Source organism: Piliocolobus tephrosceles, chromosome 10 (genome assembly GCF_002776525.5).
Source record: "Piliocolobus tephrosceles isolate RC106 chromosome 10, ASM277652v3, whole genome shotgun sequence".
Lineage (NCBI taxonomy): Eukaryota > Metazoa > Chordata > Mammalia > Primates > Cercopithecidae > Piliocolobus > Piliocolobus tephrosceles.
Window position 1 is genome coordinate 98,349,261 of NC_045443.1, and position 24,836 is coordinate 98,374,096.

Genomic DNA, 24,836 nt, shown 5'->3' on the forward strand with positions numbered 1-24,836 from the left:
ACAGATTACCTGCAAGTGAGAAACAAATTGATTACCTGCAAAGTGAGAAACAAGTAGTAATGACAGGCTGGAAAACAGCAGCTTGATATCTTCAAAGTGCTGAAGGAAATGAAGGTCAATTCAGAATTCCAGATGGAGCTAAGTGATCACTGGAGAGGGAGATCAGCATAAGAACATTTTTGGAAAAAGACTGGGAAAATGTATTCTATGTAGACCACCTGAAAGAATGACTAAACAACCTAGTTTAGAAAAGAAGGGTCTTGGCTGGGCATGGTGGCTCATGCCTGTAATCTCAGCATTTTGGGAGGCTGAGGCAGGCAGATCATCTGAGGTCAGGAGTTCAAGACCAGCCTGGCCAACATGGCAAAACCCCATCTCTACTGAAATACAAAAATTAGCCGGGTGTGGTGTCATGCACCTGTAATCCTAGCTCTTTGGGAAGCTGAGGCATGAGATTGTCTGAACCTGGTAGGTGGAAGCTGCGGTGAGCTGAGATGGTGCCACTGCACCCCAGCCTGAGCAACAGAGCGAGACTCTGTCTCAAAAAAAAAAAAAAAAAAAAAAAAAAAAATCTTGAATCTAGAAGAAATGATGAAATAATAAGAAAAATATGTATATAAAAATTCAAAAGATCCCTCTTAGAAGAATGATTTTTCAAGCAGGGATGATGCTGTTTTACTGGGGACATTTGGCAATGTCTGGAGATATTTTTGGTTGACACAACTGGGCAGGAGGTATCACAGGCATCTGGTGGGTGGACACCAGGGATACTGCTAAACATCCTACATGCAGAAGATGTGGTCCCTAACTCATCGTCCCGTGTTCATTGTCAATTCTTAACTCTTCTTCCTCCCTGGGAGTTTCTTGTCCTGTGTGTAGTACCTTGCCCTTGCAATGGGTCCTCTCCTTTAGGGCATTCCCAGGGTTCTTGTTTCTCTCTTAGGGCTGTCCTTGGTGAAGTATGATTAGCACCTTTGATTTCCCCTTTCTCGGGTTGCTGTGTTCTTTAGCTCTCCGTAAATTGTATCTCATGCTGCACTTAGGCCTTTCTTTTTAACTAATACCAGTTTCTTAACCCTGGTGCTGTGGACATTTTGGGCTGAATAATTCTTAACTGTGGGAGTTGTCCTGTGCATTGTAGGATGTTTAGCAGCATCCCTGGCCTGCACCCAACAGATGTCAGTTGTGACGGCCAAAAAAAGTTTTCAGACATTGCCATATGTATGCTTGCAGGCGAAATCACCCCTAGTTGAGAACCACTGACTTACACCAAAGTCTGATCCTGTTCTCTGAAGCTCTGCTTAGTGGCAGTAGTCTGGTACCTTAATTATTGATAATGGGTTCATGGGTTTTAATGCATTTGATCCTATTTTAGCAAGGGCCTTTTGCAAACCATACCCCAATCAAAAACATGGGGGGAATTTTTTTCCAAAGAGGAAGATTTTTTTTCCCCTTGAGACTACTGGTAACACCTTTGTCTTCTGTATGTGTTCAAGACCATTGGTAATCTCCCTGCATTTCCATAGGCAGGAATCATTGAGAACTCTTCCCTTTGCCTTGTGTCCTCCTTCCCTGGCCTCACCATCTTCCCTTTAGTGGTATTTTGGTGGGATTGTGTTTTTAAAAAAGAATGCTAGGCTAGGCACAGTGGCTCATGCCTGAAATCCCAGCACTTTGGGAGGCCGAGGTGAGTGGATCACAAGGTCAGGAGTTTGAGACAAGCCTGGCCAAGATGGTGAAACCCTGTCTCTACTAAAAGTACAAACATTAGCTGGGTATGGTGGCATGCTCCTGTAGCCCCAGCTACCCGGGAGGCTGAGGCAGGAGAATCGCTTGAACCTGGGAGGCAAAGTTTGTAGTGAGTCAGGATTGCGCCACCGCACTCCAGCCTGGGCAACAAAAGCATAACTCTGTCTTAAAAACAAACAAACACACAAACAAACAAAACACTAATGAATTCCAAACATTCCTTATGGACTTTACAAACATGTTCCTCATTTGTGAAAAGGAGAAGAGTTGAGAAATGACTATCTTCTGTTCCAGATCACTTCCCAGGAGCCTAGCTTTTGCCTGTGCACATGAGGTCTGAGCAGAGCATCGTGTCTTGTCTTGAGGGGGAAGGTGTTCACTCACCTTTTCTGGTGACCTTACCGAGCTTACTGGTACTCCACATATGCAAGCTCTGAAAACTTAGGTGCCCAATGTTATGTTGCTGTGAATTTGCCTGGGGTATAGAGTATCTTAGAAGAGGTGCCCATTTGATAGCATGAACTCAATGTCTTTCAACAAATTGTGACCAGATATTTTCAGAACTGATGCCAAAGGAAACAGAGGTTTGATTTCAGAGACAGAGTGCTGCAGTGACCCTGCAACCTGAGCGACTGATGTGACCACGAGATGCAGAGTAATTGGACCTCACCAGGAGACTCGTGTGTTCCCTTATAGAGAAGCCCAGAGACACTCCTTGACCTGTTCCTGCTTGCACACCATGTGCCCAGCCAGCCTGAGCCTTTCTGCTAGAGTGTTAGTTCAGCTAAATCCGTGTCACAGAGTAATGGAAGACCAGGTACCCTCTACAAAAACCAGAGAAATATAAATTAGAAAGTCTCTAAACCATTATATTTAAAGTGGGTTTCTTCTAGAGAACACAGAGTTGGGTCTAGTGTTTTTATCCATTCTGACAATTTCTTTTAATTGATGTCGTTAGACCATTCACAAGTAAAGTGATGATTGGCATAGTTGAATTAGTATCTACCATGTTTGTAACCATTTTCTGTTATTGCATTTGTTCGTTTCTTTTTTTCCTACTTTTTCTCTTGCCTTTTCTGATTTTAATTGAGCATTGTATATGATTTTTCAAAAATGGAATGTTATCTTCCTACTGCCCTCTCTGCCTTTAAAAATTTCCCTTTTGTCAAAGTAGCCCTGAAGGGGTATTTAGATTTTAATCATATGTTATGGAATAAATTTCCTGGTTTGGTTTACATGGAGTGTGAATATGAGGGTTAACTTACTTAAGTTAAGATATTTTAACAAGTAGGGCATTTTTATGCATTTTGAAAGGTGATTTGTGGTTTCCTAAGATGCTGACTGGGTAGAAGATGTCACAGTGGAAGGCAAGGCGAATTTCAGTTGAGGTTATTCACGTGAGGGACCAGTGTTCCAAGCAGCAGGACAATGTACAAAGGCTGACCCCAGAAGACCTGGGGTTAAATGTCTCCTTCACATTGAGGTTGAGTGCTGAATGTGTCATCAATAGAGGTATTGCCGCACAGGGTGGCTGGGTTGTCTGGGGCTGTTACTCTGGTCTTCCATGGTACATTCCATGTGTTAATGGACATTTATGAGCAAGCCCAGAATTTTAACCTCTATGTATACTACTTCTCAATGAAAAACTAAGTTGGCAACTGCCTGTACTTTAGAACTAAGAGAATCTTTGGAAACGTTCATTTTGAGCATTGACTAAGAGCATTGACTAAGAGCATTGGCTAAGAGAAGTACATTGCTGAGCTTTCTTCAAATTTCCTGTTTTCCTAAACTTGCCTACATTGTTCTTTTCAGAATTCAAGAACGTTTCCTATTGTTTAATTACTGATTCCAGCAGTCCTGTTAATTCTTTCTCCATGTGTGCTGGTTATTTAGTTTTACAAGATTGAAAACACCAATGAATCAGAGAATGATTGGTGACAAAGAAATGATGAAGACAAAGTCAATTTAATGATGTCGCTATTAAGTTACCTGGGGATTTCTAATATAAGAGACTGAAGAACTTGAATAAAAGTTATGTTGAATCTGATTTGCAAATAATTATATATTTTAAAATCAGATGGTTTTAAGATGCTCCAATAAAGTCATCCATCTTCCTGTCATCTAAACTCTTGCCACTCAAAGTGTGGTCCACAAGAGCTAAGAGAGCCTGAGTTTGGATTTAACAATATCGTACAAAAGGGATAATGCAAGGGACATTTTAGAGATAGCTTCAATAGCACTCCGTAATTAATGGGATGTGATATATGACTGAATGGATATCCCATATATTTTCAATAAGGTTAAAATGTGATACTGAAGCTTCGTAGTTTAGACCAGTGATTCTCAAACTTTAACGTTAACGTAAGCCCATTGGACTTCTTGTTAAACTGCAGATCCTTATCCAGTAGGTCTGGGCAAGGGGTGGTGAGATTCTGCATTTTTTTTTCTTTTTTCTTTCTTTCTTTTTTTTGAGACAGTCTCACTCCATCACCCAGGCTGTAGTGCAGTGGCATGATCTCGGCTCACTGCAACTACTGCCTCCTGGATTCAAGCACTTCTTGTGCCTCAGCGTTCCAAGTAGCTGGAATAACAGGCATGTGCCACCACACCTGGCTAATTTTTTTTTTTTTTTTGTACTTTTAATAGAGACAGGGTTTCATCGTGTTGTTCAGGCTAGTTTTGAACTCCTGACCTCAAGTTATTCACCTGCCTCGGCCTCTCAAAGTGCTAGGATTACATGCATGAGCCACCATGCGTGGCCTAGATTCTGCATTTCTAACAAGCTTCCAAGTGATGCCCATGCTGTCAGTCATGGAGCCTGGAATTTAGTACAGGACACAGGTAACAAAAAATATTATACCAAATAATTTATGGTCACTAACAGGCAGGTGCTTTGAAAGACAGGAATAATCCTCTTCTTAAAGATTCTTGGCAATATTGTTTTTATATTGTTTTTATCAAAACACACCTCTGAGTTTCCAAAACAGCACTCCATAAAGAACATTTTCTTTACTACCAGTTGTAAGTGGGAAGTCTGCTTATGCTCTGTTACAGGAATATTATTTGTCTGTGATGTATAAGTGTCTTAATGTTTCCATAGACATCGTTTTGATATTAAAAACCAAATGAAAATCCCAACAACCATGGTACTGACTCAAGAGGGAGCTTAACTCTCTTAGTTCTGGTTCTCTGGGAAATAGATTTTGAACCAGAGATGTGCATGCAAGAAATTTCCTGGGGAGAGTCATTGGGATCAGTGTGTATGGTGTGGTGTGTGTGTGGTGGATGGAGGGAAGGAAGCATAACCAGGCAGAGGGAAGATATAAACTGTGATGATGCACAAACACAGCCTCAGCCCTCACACAGGGACACCTGGAGCTGGAACAATCCTTCAACATTGTCCCACAACAAAGCTATTGTACCCTGCCATCATTGCCTGGATGCAAGCTGCCACAAGGAATGAATGTGACCCTGGGGAATTCTCTTTGCGGGCAGTTTCCCAAGAAAGATTCAGCTGAGAGCCATCAGCAGCTGGGGGAGTACCATGGGGCCCACAGCATCCATGACATCAGCTGATGGAAGTGAAGTGACTAGGAAGATGTACACAGGAAAGCAAGTCAGAGAGCATGATGGAATTCTCAGTTCGACCACAAGCATGGAAAATCTCCACCGACCTTTGCTGAGAGGGGGAGATGACTGGCAACCTGTATGGTGTCAAGGTGCTGAGCTGAAGTAGGCCAGGGTTTTGGAGTGCTGGCTCGTAAGAGTTCATCTACTGGCTTTGTAGACACCAGTGGACTTGTGGACCATTCTGCTAGCTAAAGGCAAGTAGTGGATCATAGCTCTGAGGTCTGGGGAGAAAAAGGCCTAGAATCTGAGCAGGTTTTCCAACCCCCAGGAACTGCTGAGTACCTGGATTCTGGTTCAGTTTGTAGTTCTCTCCAGCAAAGAGGCACCGAACAGATTGGGTAACACCCTCTGGTCACTATTCCTTCTAGTTATGTGGGTACATGTTTTGGAAACTACAGTTTTTGTCTCTTTCAGGCAAATAAGGATACAACTACTTTGTGGTTGTAATTGGAGAATGGAAGAGTTGGCCCACTTTCCTTGTCCCAGGTCGTGTAACTCATATTCATTTATTCAGCAGCTATTTATTAAGTGCCTACTTTGTGCCCAGTACTATGTTAGGTGCTGGGTATCCTGGAGTGACCCAAGCCAACAAGGCTCCTTTCTTATGGAATGACAGTGGGATAGGCTAGTAGAAGAGAGAGAGATGAAATAATCATCCAAATAAGGAAATTTCATTAGCTCAGTGAAGGCGAAGGACACTATTAGGGGGTGTATAAAGAGGGCATTTAATATGGATTTTGAAGATGGGGAAAGACTGAGGATGTGGTAGTAATTTGAGAGAGATCTCAAGAATGTGTTGGAGCTGGCAAAGATATAGTTGGAAAGTGGAATAAGAGACAAAGACCTGGCTTGTCTTCTCAGCTTTGTGACTTATCATGTTACTTTCACACTAAAGACTTAACTTCTTTGACCCTCAATTTCTTCATCTGTAAAATGGTGCGGTTATAAGACTCAAATGAGATAAAATAGGCAAAAGTGTTTTTCAAATCCTAAAATGTTAGTGAAAGCAACTTTTCCTATTAATTATTCTAGCCCATGGATTCCTTCTCTCCCTTCTCTTAACTGTCTCCTCCTCATATTTCCTGTGCTGGGCTTCGATGCTGAGGTTTAGTTAGTAGTAAAATGCTATGTAGTTACCTTCTTTTAGCCTGTGGCTTTCAACATTTTTGAACAATACCTAAAGTAAGAAATATTTATGTATTTTGACCTACTATTACTACTACTTCTCCTTCCCTTCCTTCCTCCCTCTCCCTCTTACACACACACACACAAACCTGAAAAAAATATTTAAGGAAATAATTCTTATTATTTGTTACATACTCTGATATTTTTCATTCCATTCCATTCTGTTCCCCAGAAAGTACAAGTCAAGATCCATTAAATGGATGTCACTGCTTATGAATGAATTGCAACTCATAATTTGAACAACATTGATTTAGATAATATAATACCTCAAATCCTTTGGAAACCTTATAGGGGTCACACAATTTTTTTTTATGTGGGTGTGTGTGAGGTCTGTTGTACAAGGAAATTACTTCTCTTTGAGACTGATTATTAATATTCATTTCAAAACATCTATGGTGCGTATGGCAATGAGACTGTCTCCCAGAGTTGGCAAAGATGTGATCCCTCAAAAGGGCTCTGTGTTCCCTATAGTTCTGACATCTCTGAGTCAGCGAAGAACTATGGCAAAGGATCTATATCCATTAACCATTACTATGATGATACTGCATACCAAACAACCCCAGAACCTCGGTGGCATATAGGATTAAGATGTACTTATTTATCTAGAATCAACTGGGGCTTGGCCAGAGCTCTAATGATCTTGGCTGGGCTCACTCAGTATCTTGGAGTTGGCTGGCCCTTGACTGATCTAGGTTGTCCTCAGTGGGAGCAACTGGGATGACTCAGCTGTGCTCCATAAGTCTCTCCTCTTCCAGTAGGTATAGGAATGTGCTTTCTGGCACATTCTCATGGCAGTGGTGGAGGTACCAGAGAAGGGGCCAGTCCAATCATGCAAGCACTTCAAGCTTCTGATGGCAGCGTATTTGCTAGTAGTTCATCAGCCAAAGCCATGCCACATGGTTGAGCCCAAAATTAAGGATGGGGCAGAATGTCTTATTCTCAGTGGAGCAACACTGCTAAGTCACATGATGAAAGGCTGTGGAATTAGGGAACTGTGAATAATTGGGACCAAGGACACAATCTGTCACAGCTTCTCTATCTCATGTACATGATCTCTTTCACCCCAAAGAGGCCATTTTTTCAAGTGGGCTCAGATCTGAGTCCTTTGCACTGGGCCAGGAATATTTATCTGAAAGAGACATCATGCTTTCCTCCTCATACCCTGGGTAGATTGTCATCCTTTTACCTATTCCAACCTGAAGTTGCCTATAAAGGCCCTCTCTTCCCCAGTGTACATCACTTTAGGAAGGCAGACATTTGCAGGCAGCCTGCTCTGCCAGCGTCTGAGATGTGCCTGGGTCTACCTGCAGCCTAGCTGTAGGCAAAATTTATATTAAGCCATAACCCACGCTGTATTTTTTACTCCCATTTTTCAGTTCTTTCTAGGAAAAGATTTATAGCATTGTATTATAGTAGTTTTAGTTGATTCATGAAATTAGATATCTAAATGAGATATTTTAATGCATAAAACTATCAATAGTACAGTATATGTCAAAAATGGCCTTTTGTTCCAACCTTTCCCTGAAAATTTAGCTCTAAATTTCTGGTTGTTTATTGGACGTGTTCCCACATGTTCCCACAAGCACCTGTCCAAACCACTTCTGTGTTCCCTGTTTCAACAAGCTGCGTCATCATCCATCCTGCTTCTGAAACACAGAGCAAAGAGTCATCTTTAACCAACCACTCATTCAAAGTCATCATCCCTCAGTTCTTTTGCTCTTGTGAATAATAGCTGGCACCATTATTCAACCAGACACTGAAATTGTTCTTTGTTCATTTACTGGGCCAGGTTCTATGCTAAGAACTGGGGATGTGAGGGTGACTAAGACATGACTTTCTCTTTTAGAAGCTCAATATCTAGCAAAGGAGGTGAACTGTGAACATATAACTCACAATATAATGTGCACCTATGAACACAGTGTTCTCTTCACCCTTCCCGCATCTAATTGCTCATCAATTCTTGCTCATTCTGCCTCACAAATGTCCCTCAAGTCTATGCTCTTTTCTTTAGTTTTGTGATCATTGCCATGGATCAAGTCTTTCTACTTTCTTGCCTGTGCAGGGGCAGTAGTTTCCTGGCTGGCCTTCCTATCTTCACTCTTTTCCCGGTCTGTTCCAACCCCCAGCCCCACCGTGTGTTGTCATTGCCTAAAACACTGATCTGAATCTGTGATTCCTTGGCTTATAAACCATCATGGACTTGGTGGTCCTCAGTAAGTTGAACATAGAATTACCATATAACCCAACTATTCCACTCATGGGTATATATCCAAAATAATTGAAAACAGGTATTCAAACAAAAATTTGTGACAAATGTTCATAGCAGCACTAGTCATAATAGCCAAAAGGTAAAAACAGCTCAAATGTCCATCCGTGGATGAATGGATAAACAAAATGTGATATAACATATTCATACAATGGAATATTATTCAGCCATAAAAGGAATTAAGTACTGATACATGCTACAACATGGATGAACCTTGAAAAGATTGTGCTAAGTGAAATCAGCCAAGCACAAAATACCACATCTTGTATGATTCCATTTATATGAAATAGAGTAGTCAAATCCATAGAGACAGAAAGCATATTAGTGGTTCCCAGGGGTGGGGAGAATGAGGAATGACTGCTTAATGTGTACAGGGTTTCCTTTTGGGGTGATGAAAATGTTTTGGAACTGGATAGTGACGATGGTTGCACATTATGAATGTAATGAATGTCACTAATGTCACTAATTTACTAATGGTAAATTTGATGTTATGTACATTTTATCACAATAAAATAAATGTATGTCTCTCTATGCCCACAAAACCCATCAATGATCCCTGACAACCTGTAGTTTTGAGTCCAGATTTCATAGTGTGGGGTTCATGCCCCTTACGGTCTAACCCCGCCTATCTTTTTAGCTTTGTTGCTCCCAAGCATCCTGCATTCCAGTTCTTCCTAGTGTATTGTTAACATTTTTGCTTATGCTGATCCCTCACCTGGAGTGCCTTGTTCCCCTTCTCTCTTGCTTGGTGAAATCCAAAGTCTGGTTCAGATACCAGTTCCTCCTCAAGGACTTCCGCATACCCCATGCTTCTTCCTATGTGATCCCATAGCACCTTTTTCAGATGGTTAGCCACCATGAATCATAGTTGAGGGTATATCTCTGCCTTGCCAGATGGTGGGCACCATGCAGGGAAAATGTCTGAATTGAATTTCGATCCCTCTAGCCTTGTGTGTGATGCATAATAGTTGATCAATATTTATTGAATTAAATGACTTGATTATTTAAGTCTAGGTTCTATCCTGAAGCTAATGCTGTGTCCCTAATCCTTAATTTTAAACGCTGTAGTGATCACTATACCTGTACTTTGATTACAATCATTTTTGTTTATCTTCATCTAATTACGATTAATTGTCTTAGCTAATAAGAAATTTCTTCCTACTTTGCTTGCACCTGCTCAACCCAAATATTTGTTTTCTTGGCAGTTTGAGCACTCATTTTGCTTTCACCTGTTTTCAAGTTTGCTAACAGTGCAGCTAATGTTCTCTCCGCTCCCTTTCCTATGCAAAGTCCCTTGAAACTTTAACATTTAACCACTTTCCCTGGGCGAGGGGAAATGTGACAGAAGACGAGTCTTCTACTGTTTTATTGGAGGATCTTTGGGTCTTAGGATGACACAGTTTGCAAAGAGATTCTGAGTAGTTATCACTAGGAGAAATAAAGTAGTTTTCCTTATTTAATCTCAAGTCAGGGAGTCTTTATGTGTCGTTATTTTAATTGCCTTTATTATTTTTTCAAGTGTCAGATGTATTTTTCTTATTAATTAAAATGCAATTACAACATTTTAAAAGTTATATTGAAGGGCTTTTAAATGCTTTATATTATTCATCTATACTGCTAATGTCAAATTTCAACATAGTAAGGGCTGTTAAAATGTTTTTGAAAGCTTTAAAAGGGTCAGTATTTTAATATTGTGTGTCCTGAAATGCCACTTTACTTTGGAGCCTTCCTACATAGTAAGCAGATTAGTGAAGATTCAGGAAGAAATTGAAGGTACCATTTTAAATGTATGTATAGAACATTTTTTATTTTTATTTTTGAGGTGTAGTCTTGCTCTGTTGCCCAGGCTGGAGTGCAGCGGTGTGATCTTGGCTCACTGCAACCTCTGCCTCCCAGATTCAAGTGATTGTCCTGCCTCAGCCTCCTGAGTAGCTGAGACTACAGGTGCCCATCACCACGTCTGGCTAATTTTTGTAGTTTTAGGAGAGATGGGGTTTCACTATGTTGGCCAGGCTGGCCTCAAACTCCTGACCTTGTGATCTGCCTGCCTTGGCCTCCCAAAGTGCTAGGATTACAGGTGTGAGCCATTGCACCCAGCTTAGAACATTATTTTATAATGCGATTGAGTGATGGAACAAGTATTGACCAGAAAGTCAAAGGCTTAACAAGGAGCAGGAAGACAAGAAATTAATGCCTCTTTTCTTTCCACCCCACCCAACATTTGAGCTTTTTTTTTTTCTTTCTAAATCTGCTTCACATCTTGAGAGACAAATTGCTGCATAAGTTCAGTTGTACTATTTAATGAGAAATGCTTTTATCCTTTGTCTAAAATTCAGAATAGTAAGCTAGAAAAATCTGAGTTTTCAACTTTCTTTTCCACTTGTTTTCTCTGATTCTTTGGTGGATATTTCAACTCTTGGGAGATCTCCTCCTAGAACCTCTTCAGACATGGGTTCTGTTCCACTTCTCTGTTCTGCTTCTTCTTTTCTTTCCCTAATCCTTCTTCATGTCACTTAAATGTCAGTGTGTCTCAAATGCTTGTCCTTGGCTCCCTCTCTTGCTCTGTCTGCTTTTCCTGTCTTGTTCACTACCCCTATTTCACCTGCAATCTGTATTCTGTACTTTTGTCTCAGACCTCCAACCTGAACTTCTCTGACTTCCTTCTAGACATTTCCATCTGGGATATCCTGCAGGCATTCTGACTCAGATTAGCCAAAAATCATCCTGTTGCCTCAGTTTTTTTTTTTTTTTTTTTTTTAATCTGTCCCTTCTGGGAAATGTGGAACTGTTAATCTGACAGTTTTTAAAATCTGTGCCATCTGCATTTTCCAGAAGGGACAGATAAAAATTGGTGAATGTACCCAGTTGCCCAAGACAGAATCCTAGAAGAATCATAGGCTGTCTTCTGCCCTGCTCCTCACATCCAGGTAGTAAGCCTGTCGATTCTATCTCCTTCCATCCCCAATCTCCCTGCCTTGGTTCAAAGCCTCATCACCTTTGACTGGACAATTTCTTTGTCACTTGTCTTCCTTGGAGTCCCTCTGATTTTCCATACGGCTGTTGGCTTAATCTCTCTAAAGCGCAAATCTGGTATGTCACTTCCTTTTGTAAAACTTTTTAGTGGTTCCCAATTGTACTGTCTAGAGAACAAAGTTTATTCTCTATAGTGCTTCATGATTGGGCCTCTGCCTACTTGTTTTCAATATTATCTTCAATTACTCCTACATACTCTTCTTTCTCTCTCGTAACTACAAAGGTGGGCCTGATTGTGAAGGCCTTGGATGCTGTAACCATGAACTTGACTTTTTGGAGGGTAGAGCCACTGCTAACTTTGCATTCAAGGAGAGTGAATTTCAAAATTGGAAAAAGCCTTTGAAGGCCACTGAGTCCACTTGCTCCATTAATTCCTGATAAGTGGATGTCCGGTCTCTGAACACAGACTGCCAACCTGCCCGCTGTTCTTTGTTCTTTATAAAATGAAAACCATACCAACTTTCCCACAAGCATATTGTAAAGTCTAAAGTGCCATTAAATTCATCAAGGGCGATTGTCCCACCTTTCTCTTGGATTCCTTTGCTTTTATGGTTTCGGTAGGAGTTTTTCCTCCTCTGTGGGTCTTCATCCATCTATGTCTATTTTACTCTTTTTGCCCATCTGCTATGATCAATTTGTATCTATTCTTCACTCCTTCAAGGACTGTGGATTTTAATATGAAGAAATAAAATTCAACACTCAAAACTTCCTTTAAAAAGAAAAAGGCAGAAAAGATCGTGAGGATCACACCATACCCCAAAATGTCCTAAACAGGCTCTTTGGATCAGAGATTGGCAGTTGAGGGCCATGTGGTGGGTTCTTCCTTCTTCGGCCTCCAGCTTGTCTACCTGCAATGCTCTGATTCAGAATTGCACTGTTCATGGAAAGATTTTGGCCCCAGAGTCACCTGCCTGTGGTCTTGGCTCATTCAGAATTAGAGTAAGGCTGACATTGAACTGTACTTGGATGTGAGTTGTTAGTGCAGATGGTGGCCTTGGTGTGTAATGCTTGCCATGTGACTGGTGCTTGGGAGCAGATGCCTTCTTTCTGCACCAGATGACACTCCAATCTTCCTCAAAGGCACAAGTGCAAGTGGAGAGAGGCAGTCTGGAGCCAGCAAGGCAAGGGGAGGCATAACCTTAGAGCTAGTCACCAGCATTCTATCCTCTCTGGAAAGAATTGCTGGGGATGTATCCTTAGGTGCAAGTCTGGGATTTGGTTCCTGAGAGGATTTATTCTTTTCAATGTTTTGATCCCATAATGATAGCTGCCAGTTATATCACTCTAAAGAACTGACAGTGGGCCGGGCGCAGTGGCTCACGCCCGTAATCCCAGCACTTTGGGAGGCCAAGACGGGTGGATCATGAGGTCAGGAGATAGAGACCATCCTGGCTAACACAGTGAAACCCCGTCTCTACTAAAAATACAAAAAATTAGCCGGGCGTGGTGGCGGGCGCCTGTAGTCCCAGCTACTCGGGAGGCTGAGGCAGGAGAATGGCGTGAACCCGGGAGGCGGAGGTTGTAGTGAGCCGAGACCGTGCCACTGCACTCCAGTCTGGGCAACAGAGCGAGACTCCATTTCAAAAAAAAAAAAAAAAAAACCATAGAATTGACAGTGTGCTTTCCCACACATGATCCTGTTTGATGTTCATACTGACCCTGTAAAGGAGGAGTGTTGGTTTCTTAGGACCACCACAACAGATGACCACAAGCTGGATGACCTAAAACAACAGAAATCTATTCCTTCACAGTTCTGGAGGCCAGAAGTTTGAAATCAAAATGTCAACAGGCTCTGTTCTCTCTGAAGATTCTAAGGCAAAATCCTTTCTTTCCTGTTCCAACTTCTGGTGGACTACTGGAATTCTTTGGTTTGTGACATTACTCCAGTTTCTACCTCTGTCTACACATGGCCTTCTCTTTGTGTCTGTCTTCCCTTTTTCTGTCTCTTATATGAACACCTGTCATTGGACTTAAAATCCATCCTAATTCAGGATGATCGAGATCCTTAATCTTAACTATATGTACAAAGACCCTTGTTCAAAATAAAGTCACTTCCTGAGGGTCCAGATGGGCATGTATTTTGGGAGACACTATTTAACCCACCACACATAGGTATTAGTATCCTCGTTTGAGGATGTGGAAACCTAGAGAGGTTAGATGCTTTGCACAGAGACACATTGGACCATGTACTCTAACTCAAGTTTTTGGACACCAAATCTTACATGCTTTCCACTACATCATATTAGTCTCTCAGTATGTGGGTGTTTTTGTGTGGTGAGAATGTTACTTTCCTTTCATGTATTTATTTAGCACCTACTACACGCCTTATGAAATGTATATATTTTTGTTCAACTAAGAACAGACTGAAAAATTGGAGCTTTCTTATCTTCCTGGCTGAGACTAGAATCAGGAGAAAGCAAATCAATAATGAATTCTTATCTTGGCTCAGTCATTTCTTTCTCCTTGTGCTTCTCTTTCCCACATCTTCAGGGATATCAAGAGGGACCGGACAAAGCTTAACTTCTAGGGTTATGTGGTCGGTGTGATTGAGCTGACTTGGTAAGACCTGAGACCCCTCCCGCATGCCTGCTAAACGGGGGCAGTGCTGCTTCCTTCATTCCTTGGACGGAAGGTACCTACATGCCAAGCCTGAAACTTGAAAGGAAGTGTAAATACGAACAACTTTTTCAGTTTCTTAGCACATTTCTTAGGAGGGCCGGGTGAAACTGTGCTAGAGGTCAAGGTTGTGACGTACCATTTTGAGCCCGTTTCCCCATGGAACACCCTGTGTCTGTTGCTGACCCCTTCCCTGGGCCTCCCCCCGGGGTAGTTTTCCATGCTCCCTAGGTTTTCCTTTCTTCTTCCCCCCATGTAAAGACTTTATAGTCTCATGTGTTACTTTGTCAAACATTTGTTTCTTTTTATTTATGTAAACATTTTATGAAAGATTTCAGACATGTGAAAGGGCATAAAAACAATATGATAAGAACACACATACCCAGCACTCACCTGCAGACATCAGACATGACTGATAGATTTGAGGCCCCCATGTACCCCTCCCCTCCCCCTCAGAGGTAACTGCTGTTCTCACTTTGGAGTTTGCCTTTCCCATGCGTTTCTTTAAACTCTTACTTCATTGCCTCTATTCTTGTGTGACACAGTCTTGATCCCAAAGGAACATTGGACTTCAGCAGGCTTTGAAGAAGGTCATTTGGAGTGATGTTTAGGAGAGAGATCTGGGGCTATTCATTGAATACCTACTATGTATTGCCTTCTGCGTTTTCCATGAGCTTTCACTGACAGCAGCCATCTCTGTTTGGAGTAATTATCCTTGTTTGACAACCAAGAAAATAGAAAGCAGAGATGGTGAATAACCTCCCCAAAGTCTAACAGTTAATACCTATTTGACTTCATCATGTGTTTCTTCTGAAATTGAAGCTCCTTTCTCTCTCAATGAGAGGTGAAGAGGGTGCTGGTCAGGAGTACTGGCTGTACTGGCTGTGTGACTTAGACTGAGAGCCCAACCTCTCTGATATTTCCTCTTCTCTGTGCCCAACCTCTCTGATATTTCCTCTTCTCTAAAATGAGGAGTATTGACTCAATCCCTAAGGCTTTTCCTGTTTTAAAATTCTACGCATCTCTTACAAATCTGTGAATATAAATGCTTTATGCTGTGGAGTCTCATTTCAGGCTCTTCCCCTCTAGTCTTGTAAGATGTTCAGGTAGATATCACTTTATCACTCAGAACTTCTTTTTGGTTACACCTATGTCAGTTTGCAGCTCTTCTTCTGTTCTGCAGGCATGCAGGAAGATTTCTATGCATCATCATGGGCCAACCCAAGAGGTGAGAAATGCCAAATACTCAAGCTGGCTTGCCCATCTTCTCCTTGCCATCTGTACCTTCTGGGCTTGTTTGGGTAGTGAGCCAAGGTGGAGAAACTCATCAAGGTGGAACATGGTCCTTTCTGGGTAAAGAGAGATTCAGGCTAAGTTTGAAGTAGGCACTCTCCTGCTTCTCATCCTACATAACTTTCTTCCTTCTTTCTCTGGGAGAGTTCTTTCTCTTGCTGCTTTGGTTACCAGGGACTTCCTTAATGCCTCCGGCAAGTAACGGCAAAGCCTATCTTTATGGTGCCTTTTGCTCCATCCCTCCTTTTCTTTTTCTATTTTTCCAACTCCTAACTCTATTTTCCCCCACTCCAAGCAAAACCCCAATTCTTCCTAGATCCTCAGTGGTGAAGGAAGGAAGGCATCTGTCTAGAAGGCATGAAAAAGTTTTGGCTGCTTAAGCCCTAGGCCTATGTCTCATCTCTTGGGCTTATTTCCAGTGGATCCTCAGCATTAGGGGTCCCCAAGACCACTTCCAGGTTTGGTGATTTGCTAGGAAGACTCACAAGGCTCAGCACATAGTCCTACTCACAGCTAAGATTTATCATAACAAAAGAATACAAAACAAAATCAGCCAAGTTTCCAGAAAAGGTGGATGGAGCAAAGTCTGGAGGAAATCAGGAATAAGCTTTTGAAAGTTTTCCCAGAGTGGAGTCACACAGGATGAACTTAATTCCTCCAGCATTGCGTTGTGACAACATGTGTGAAGTGTCTTCCAGTGAAGCTCCTTAAAGACTTAGCACCCAGGGATTTTATTGGCCATGTAGGTACCTCTGCTTAGCGTGTAGCAAAATCCCAGGAAAGCAGGTGTTCAGCATAAACCACATTGCCTGCACAAACTGTTTAGGCACAGTGAGCCATTCTTATCAGTTAGAGATTTGAGAAAACCTTCCTGAAATCTAAGTTCTTAGATGCCAGTCATGTGCCAACCCTGTAAGCAAGCCTTCCTAAGGAAAGGAATCACAGGCCTGTTATGTTGACTTTTCTGCACAATCCTAGTCTTCTTTCCCTACCTAGGTCCTAGTTTCTCAGTTATTCTCTGAATCTCTCCCCATCCACCCCTACCCATGGCTCCAAGGCTGCCCTTCTTTGCTTCTGGGCTTCGTTTCCGGAGCTCATAGTGGAAGAAGCTATGGCCTCCCACCCTCCAGTGTACTTGCCTCTCCTTCACTGAGCACACAGAGGCTTTATTATTAATCACTAGGGGGAAAGGGGCTGTAACAAAAGTAATAGAAACCTTGCAAAGTTCCCTTAATTGTGAGCATATCCTGCTTCCGTTTCTTACTATTAAAAAGTCATTTTTGTAAGATGCTGGAGGCTTTCCAGATGATTCTAGATGCTGGGATTTTCAGGACTCAGTAAACTAACCCACCAGAGTTTGGAACTAGTTGAGAGCTCAGCATATGGAGATGAAAATATCACCTTTTTTCCTGATAGAGCTGTCGGGAGACTGTGGCCCAAATTGGATAATGCTTTCCTCTGCACTTTCCATCCAGGCCCCAGAACTACCCACCTCAGGCACAATTTGAGCCAATAGAGCAGCCACCAATATGTGCTGGTCCCAGTGAAGAGGGACGAAAGGAGACCAAAATCTCTAGTGCTTTTGACTTTCGACTAGATTACCTTTTCCCAATTGAAAAGCAAGGCTCGCCTGGCAAGGACAGGAGACCAGAAGGATCAGTTATTCTAGAAAGTTCTCCACATGAAAACCCAGAGACGTGAGGACAAGTGCTAATTTCCCCAGGGACAAGTGCTCATCTTCAACACTAGATGATACTGTAGTCAAAGGAAAGTGCAGGTGGGCTCTCTGCTCGGCTGGCGGAGGTCTCAGGCCCTCCCAGAACCTGCTCAATTTCTCACTGGATCAGGCCTTAGAAAAACAAGGAGAAGTTCTAATATTGGCATGTCCTGAACACACACTCTGTGCCATGCCTCATCTGTAGACATCCATTAGTCCACTAGAATGCAGTTTACCTGTGGGCAGGGAGTTCTTCCTGTTTCGTTCACTGCTGAGTCCTCAGCACTAAAATAGTGCCCAGAACATAGTAGGTGCCCAGTGGATATTTGTTGAATGAATCAGTTACTCCACTGAGTCTTCAGAACAGCCTTTTGAAGTACTAGATGAGATATTGGTTTCATTTACGGATGAGAAATCTAAGTCAGTGAGATTAAATAATTTGCCCAAGACATGAAACCCAGTAAGTGGGTGGGCAGGGATTTGAACCAGCGTTGTCTGGTTATAGTCATAGGGGTCTTCGAAAACCATGCCTGCTTGGCTTGCCTTTAGAATTCTGGATATGGCATACTATACTGGCAGGAAGTTTGTCTTCTGTAATTTTTGCTCAGTGTCAGCATTGGAGCCCAGTTTCTCTGGACTCCATATGGCCACAAGGGTCTCTACCCACTGACCAGAAACCCGCAGGCCTGGCAGCACTAATACCCCAGGAGCTGGTGGGTACTGCTCCTGCAACAGATTTGAGTAACTTTTTTTCTTATTTTGAAGCAGTCGAGCCATAATAGAAACAAGGTAGTCATATTTCCACCAAGCAAAAAGATTAAATGGACACAGCTAATTCACACTAAGGGTCAAATGCTCCAGAGGGTATTTGATACTCAGGTAAGCAGAATCTCTAGTGCTTTTAACTAGCCCTTGCTGTGCTAGCCCAGCTCTCCAGCTCCTTACACATCATTCCCCTTCTGCATCCACAGTCACCTGTTTACAAATGACAGACTTTAAAATGGGCAACTCTTGCCGGAGCCCCTTTACCTCCCCCAGTCCTGCTGCAGGAGTTGCTGGTGTCTGGTGTCCTACTCCCTTTTCAGTTCACTTGAGGTAGGCTTGGGTGTTTTGTTTCAGATCGTGTGGGCTTTCATGAATTGGCCTTGAATTTTGCCACCATTTATAACCCCATTTCTTCCATTCATCCATCAATCCTTCTTTATTGAGGACATGTTGGGTTTCGTGTTATGATGTCCTGGCACTATAAGGTGAATATACTTACTCCCATAGTCACATGGAGAGCTTGTTTTCTGGGTTTTAAACAAAAGGCCTAGGAACTACTTTTTTTAAAAAAAATTTTAAATAGAAGACTGTTATGTATCTCAAGTCCCTTTAGGATTTGATTCTTGCCTTTATTTCCTGTTGGGGTAGAGAATAGCAGGATGTAGTACTTGGGTGAACACTATGTCAATACTCATATTTTTCCATTGCTACAATTCCATAAGATCTCAAGTAGTGTGTATCCAGGCATTCTGCTAGTAAGAATTTGAATATCTTCTGCTATTGTCATTTTTAAATCCAATTTCATTACATTAATAACATTCATGCTTCTATCATAAAAATGGTTCTGAAAGGCAGCTAATATACAGTGCAATGTGGCATTATTGGTGATTAACTACTTAGATTTGTCTAAGATTCTCTAACAAAACAGTTCTGGAACTGGAACTTAGCTATCTAGGAACCCCGCTCAACATCCTGACTCCCTCCACAAGAAGTTTACTTTGCTGTGCCTTCAGGACATCAGTGAAGTGTTTATGCCTCAGAGTTTTAAGAAAACTCAAGGTTTTGCCAAATGTTTATTTCGTCTCAGTACATTTCTTTTTATAAGTAAAGAAAGCAATTTGACATTTTTACTCACTTTAATTATCCTTCTCAGATAGAACACTTTCTCCTTGCAAGCTCTAATAGCAATAATAACAGTATAATCAAGCAAGAAATACCATTAACACACATAGTCAGCAATGGTTGCTGAACTCACCTCTTGCATCCTCAAGTAAGAGTGTGAGCAAAGGTATTTGTTTTTGCTTTATACATAATCCACACATGTTTGATTAAATGATGCTCCAAGGAAGCATATAAACAAAAATGGTCATCTGGTAATTACCTTAGCTGTCCATGGCTGTTAGAAGACTTTTCCCACAGTTTAAATGCAGCCTGCAGTTAAGTATATTAGGTCTTCTTAGAGGCTGGCTTGATCGTAGTGTATACTCCTTTAAATGTTCTGTTTAATTCATTGTGCTGATATTTTATTGAGATTTTTGCATGTGTATTCATCAGGAATATTGGCCTGCAATATTCTTTTCTTGTAGTGTCCTTATCTGGCTTTGGTATTAGGGTAATGCTGGCCTCATAAAGTGAGTTTGGAATTGTTTCTTCTTCAGTTTTTTAGAAAGAGTTTAAGAGGAATTGGTTTTAATCCTTTAAATGTTTGGTAGACTTTACCAGTGGAGACATCAGCTCCTGGACTTTCATTTGTTGGAAGGTTTTGATTGCTGATTCAATCTCCTTTCTTGTTATTCTTCTGTTCAGAGATTCTATTTCTTCATAATTCAGTCTTGGTAGTTTGTATGTTTCTGGAAGTTTATTTCTGTTAGATTATTGGTGTATAATTATCTGTACTCTCTTATGACCCTTTGTATTTCTGTGGTCTCAGTTCTAATACTTTCTCATTCATTTATAATTTTATAGTTCTCTTATTTTCCAAGCCTAGCTAATGATTTGTCAGTTCTGTTTATATTTTCTTTTCTTTCTTTTTTCTTTCTTCTTTTTTGAGACAGGGTTCTGCTCTGTCACCCAGGCTGGAGTGCAGTGGATCATAGCTCATGCAGCCTCAGCCTTCCTGGCTTAAGCAGTCCTCCCACTGCAGCCTCCTGGGTAGCTGGGACCATAGACATAGGCTACTATGCCTGGCTAATATTTTTAATTTTGTTTTTTGTAGAGACAAGGTCTCGCCAGTCTGGCTTTGAACTACTGGGCTCAAGCGATCTTTCTGCCTTAGCCTCCCAGAATGCTAGGAATTCAGATGTAAGCTACCACGCCTGGCCTTTGTTTATATTTTCAAAAAAACAGTTCTTAGATTGATCTTTTCTATTTTTAAAATTAATTAATATTTTATAAATAATAATTATGTATATTTGTGAGGTACAATGTGATGTTTTGATATATGAATACATTGTAGAAGGATTAAATCAAGCTAATAGATATATTATTCACCTCAACTAGTTTTTTTTTTGTGGTGAGAACATTTCAAGTTTATTTTAGCAGTTTTGAAATATAAAATGTGTTTTTATTAACTCTGGTCACCATGCTATATAATAAATCTCCAAAATGTATTCATCCCATCTAATTTAAATTTTGTACCCTTTGACTAATATCTCCCTTTACCATATCCCCAGCCTCTGGTAGTCACCATTTTACTCCCTGTTTCTGAGATTGACTTTTTAAATATTCTACATATAAATAAGATCATGCAGTATTTGCCTTTCTGTGCTTGGCTTATTTTACCTAGCATTCTGTCCTCCAGGTTCATCCATGCTGTTGCAAATGATAGAATTCCTTTCCTTTTTAAAGCAATATAGTATTCTGTTGTCTCTGCTCTTATTTCTTTATGCTTTGATCTTATTTCCTTCCTTTTTCTGACTTTGGGCTTAGTTTATTCTTCTTTTTCTAGTTCCTTGAGTTAGAAAGTTAGCTTCTTTATTTGAGATCTTTCTCTTTTTTCTTAATGTAAGCATTTATTGCTATAAACATCCCTCTTAGAACTCCTTTGCTGCATCCTATGAGTTTTGGTATGTTGTGCTTCCATTTACATTTGTCTCAAGATATTTTTATATTTCTCTTTTGATTTCTTCTTTGAGCTATTGGTTTTCAGGAGCATGTTGTTTACTTTCCACATATTTGTGAATTTTTCAAATTTCATCTCATTATTGATTTCTATTTTTATACTGTTGTGGTATAAAAGATACTATTTATGCTTTCAATATTTTTAAATTTTTAAAGACTTGTTTTATGGCTTAATATGTGATCTATCCTGAAGAATGTTCCAAGTGCAACTAAAAGAATTCTGCTGTTGGACAGAAGTCCATTTGGTCTATAGTGTCGTTCAAGTTTGCTCTTTTCTTATTGATTTTCTGGGAGAATAGACTGTTTATTATTAAAAATGGGGTGTTGAAGTCTTCTACTAGTATTGTGTTTCTATTTCACCCTTCATTTCTGTTACTATTGCTTTATATATTTAGGTGCTAAGCAGTGGTTACATATATATTTGCAATTGTTGTATCTTCTTGATGATTGACCTCTTTATCATCATATAATCATCTTATTTGTCTCTTGTGACAGTTTGTAATTTAGTCTGTATTGTCTGAATACTCCTGTTCTCTTTTGGTTACCATTTGTATGGAATATCTTTTTCCATTTTTATACTTTCAGCTTATGTGTGTCCTTAAAGCTAAAGTGAGCCTCTTGTAGGCAGTATATAGGTATATTTTTTCTTTTTAAATTCATTCAGTCACTGTATGTCTTTTCATTGAAGAATTTAATCCATTTACACTTAAAGTACTTATTGACAGGTAAGGACTTACTACTGCCATTTTGTTCATTGTTTTCTGACTGTTTTGTAGTTTCTTTGTTCCATTCTTCCTCTCTCAAATGTGTTTCTTTGTGATTTGATTTTTGTTTTTTTTTAGTGGTATGCCTTGATTCCTTTTTTCATGTGTGTAGTAGATAAACAAAATATTTTTTCATCTTTTCCTTTAAGGGAGGTACTTTATGGCTTCTCTTTGACATATGCAAATTGCCAGCATCTCATTCTTGTGCTTTGGGGCTATTATTAAGTCAGATAAGGGTTACCTGAACACAAGCACTGTGATACCATGATGGTTAATCTGATAATTTAGACAGTTACTAAGTGACTAATGGGCAGGTAGTGTATACAGTAGTATGAATATACTAGATAAAGGGATGATTCATTTTCCCAGGTGTGATAAAGAGTAACAGCACAAGATTTTGTCATACATTCAGAATGGCATGCAATTTTAAACCTATGAATAGTTTATTTCTCAATTTTCATTTAATACTTTTGGACCATATTAGACCATGGATTACTGAAACTTTGGAAAGCAAAACCATGGAGAAGGGAAGCCACTACAGTTATACAAGTGTATTTTAAGCTGATAACAACTTTACTTTGACCATGTACAAAAACTCTACACTTCCCCCACTTCACACAGAGGCTGGATCCATGGGTGATGGACTAGAAACTGGTTCTGAGGGAACAGTCCTGGAAGCTGAGTGGAGAGCTAGTGGGACAAGTCTGGACCCTGGATCTAGTGGAACATGGGGCTTCAGCAGTCAGCCTGTCTCTGTGGGTGCCGCCCTGGTCCCTTGGGCCATGGGAGCTGACCTGGCACTGGGGCAGGTCTGAAGCCTGGAGTTGAGGGAGTTGGCCTGAAGCCTAGGGCTGTGGAGCTGGTTTGGCACTGGCATAGGCCTGGGGCGTGAGTTCATGAAAATAAGCGTGGATCCTTGGGCCATAGGGGCTGGCCTGGGGCCAGGTTTCACTGGTGCTAGGGTCTGTGGCCAAGTTGGGTGCCCACTTCCTTTTTCTTCCACCATTCAGAGGGTATCTCTGCACTGTGCTGTCTGGCTTGGGAGAGGGTAGTGGGAAACTGTCCTTCTTACTCTCTCTCAATGTGTCTTCTTTCTGTGCTATACCTAGATGCCATAATCTCTCACCTGGATTCTTTGGTTCTTGTGAAGGTATTTTTATGTGTGAATTATTGTTTAAATTGATGTTTCTTTGCGGGGACCAGCACTGGAGTGTCCTGTTCTGCCCTCTGATGAACATCATTCCACCACACTGTATTTAAATTTATATGCCAACATATTTGGCTCTTTATTTGGTTTCTAAGTGCCTCTGGGTCAAGAACTTTTTCTTATTTCTGTATTTTCAGTGTCTTGCACAGTGCCCCTACATAGTAGTTCTTCAGTGTATTTGTTGAATTTAGTTGCTTTACTTGATTTGTTATGGCTTTGAGTCGTAAATGCCATACTTTTATGTTAATGGTTTTACTAGTATTTCTGAACAACAGAAAATGTGATAATTTTGTGAAACTTAAAATGGTATAATTTTCCTGAATTTTTATATTTCCCATAGTGAGTTCATATCACAGTTAGACCTTTCAGGGAGTGTGGGTGTAGTATTAAGTTTGGCATCACAATTCTGTTTTTATAAAAATCTCAAAGACATGTTGACTCTCTTAGATTCGAGTAATTAGCAGATATTAAAAATGTCATGTCATGAATCTCTGTGCCTGTGATAGCATCTAACATGTGAAAAGCCATCTGTTCAGGTAGCTATTTACAATGTGTCAAGTAGCTTCTCTGTTGAAACCAGGAAACAACCAAAATACAATGACAAAAAACCTATTAAAAAAAAACCCATTCACACAATCATTTTTAAGCCTAAAAATCCATATTTTGTCATAGGAAGATTTTTGAAATCATTTTTTGGATTACATTCATTTAATTACAAAATTATTCATCCTCACTTTCCTCATCAAGGATGCAAGAATATCCTGAGAGGTATGCATTTGTAATTTTAATACAAAGGAAAGATGCTAGTGATCTAGCTGGCTCCTGAAATTGATCTGAACTCTTCATAAACAACGCAGAAAGGTAAATAGGATATCATGAAGATAATAGAAATGTAATTGTTACTTTGGTGTTATGATCTAACAAGGAGAGTTTATAGTGTAGACATCCCACTGGGGTGGAAAGAGGACACCCTGAGGTTCCAGTCTTGCCTCTGCCCTTACCAGCTGTTGTCCATGGGCATGTCCCATAGACTCTGAGCCTAGTTTTTCTGTTTGTGAAATAAGGCTGTTATAAATTTGCATAGAGTTTTTGTGATGCTTAAAAAGGATATACAAGGTAAAGGATTATTATACAAGGGCAGGTCACCTGGATTATAGATTATTCCTAGGAAATCACTAAGTCAGTTCTTTGGACATAGTTAAGTGTAGATGCATTTTAGAATGATATATTTTCACTCATTATATCTAATATGACCTCTACTTCTCCCACCCCACAGCTGCATTAAGTTGCTTGAACTTAAAACACCTACTACAAGCCATCTCTTATGGCTTCTCTTCTTAAGCCTAGAAGTCAGAGGCAACATTATAATAGTTGGTTATAAGATATTTGCTTAACAATATATTTCCAGTAGTAAAATAAACTGAATTTTATTGAGTACTATTTGATATACTTTCACATGATTTTTTTCTTAGCCAAATCGAAAGTTTTATG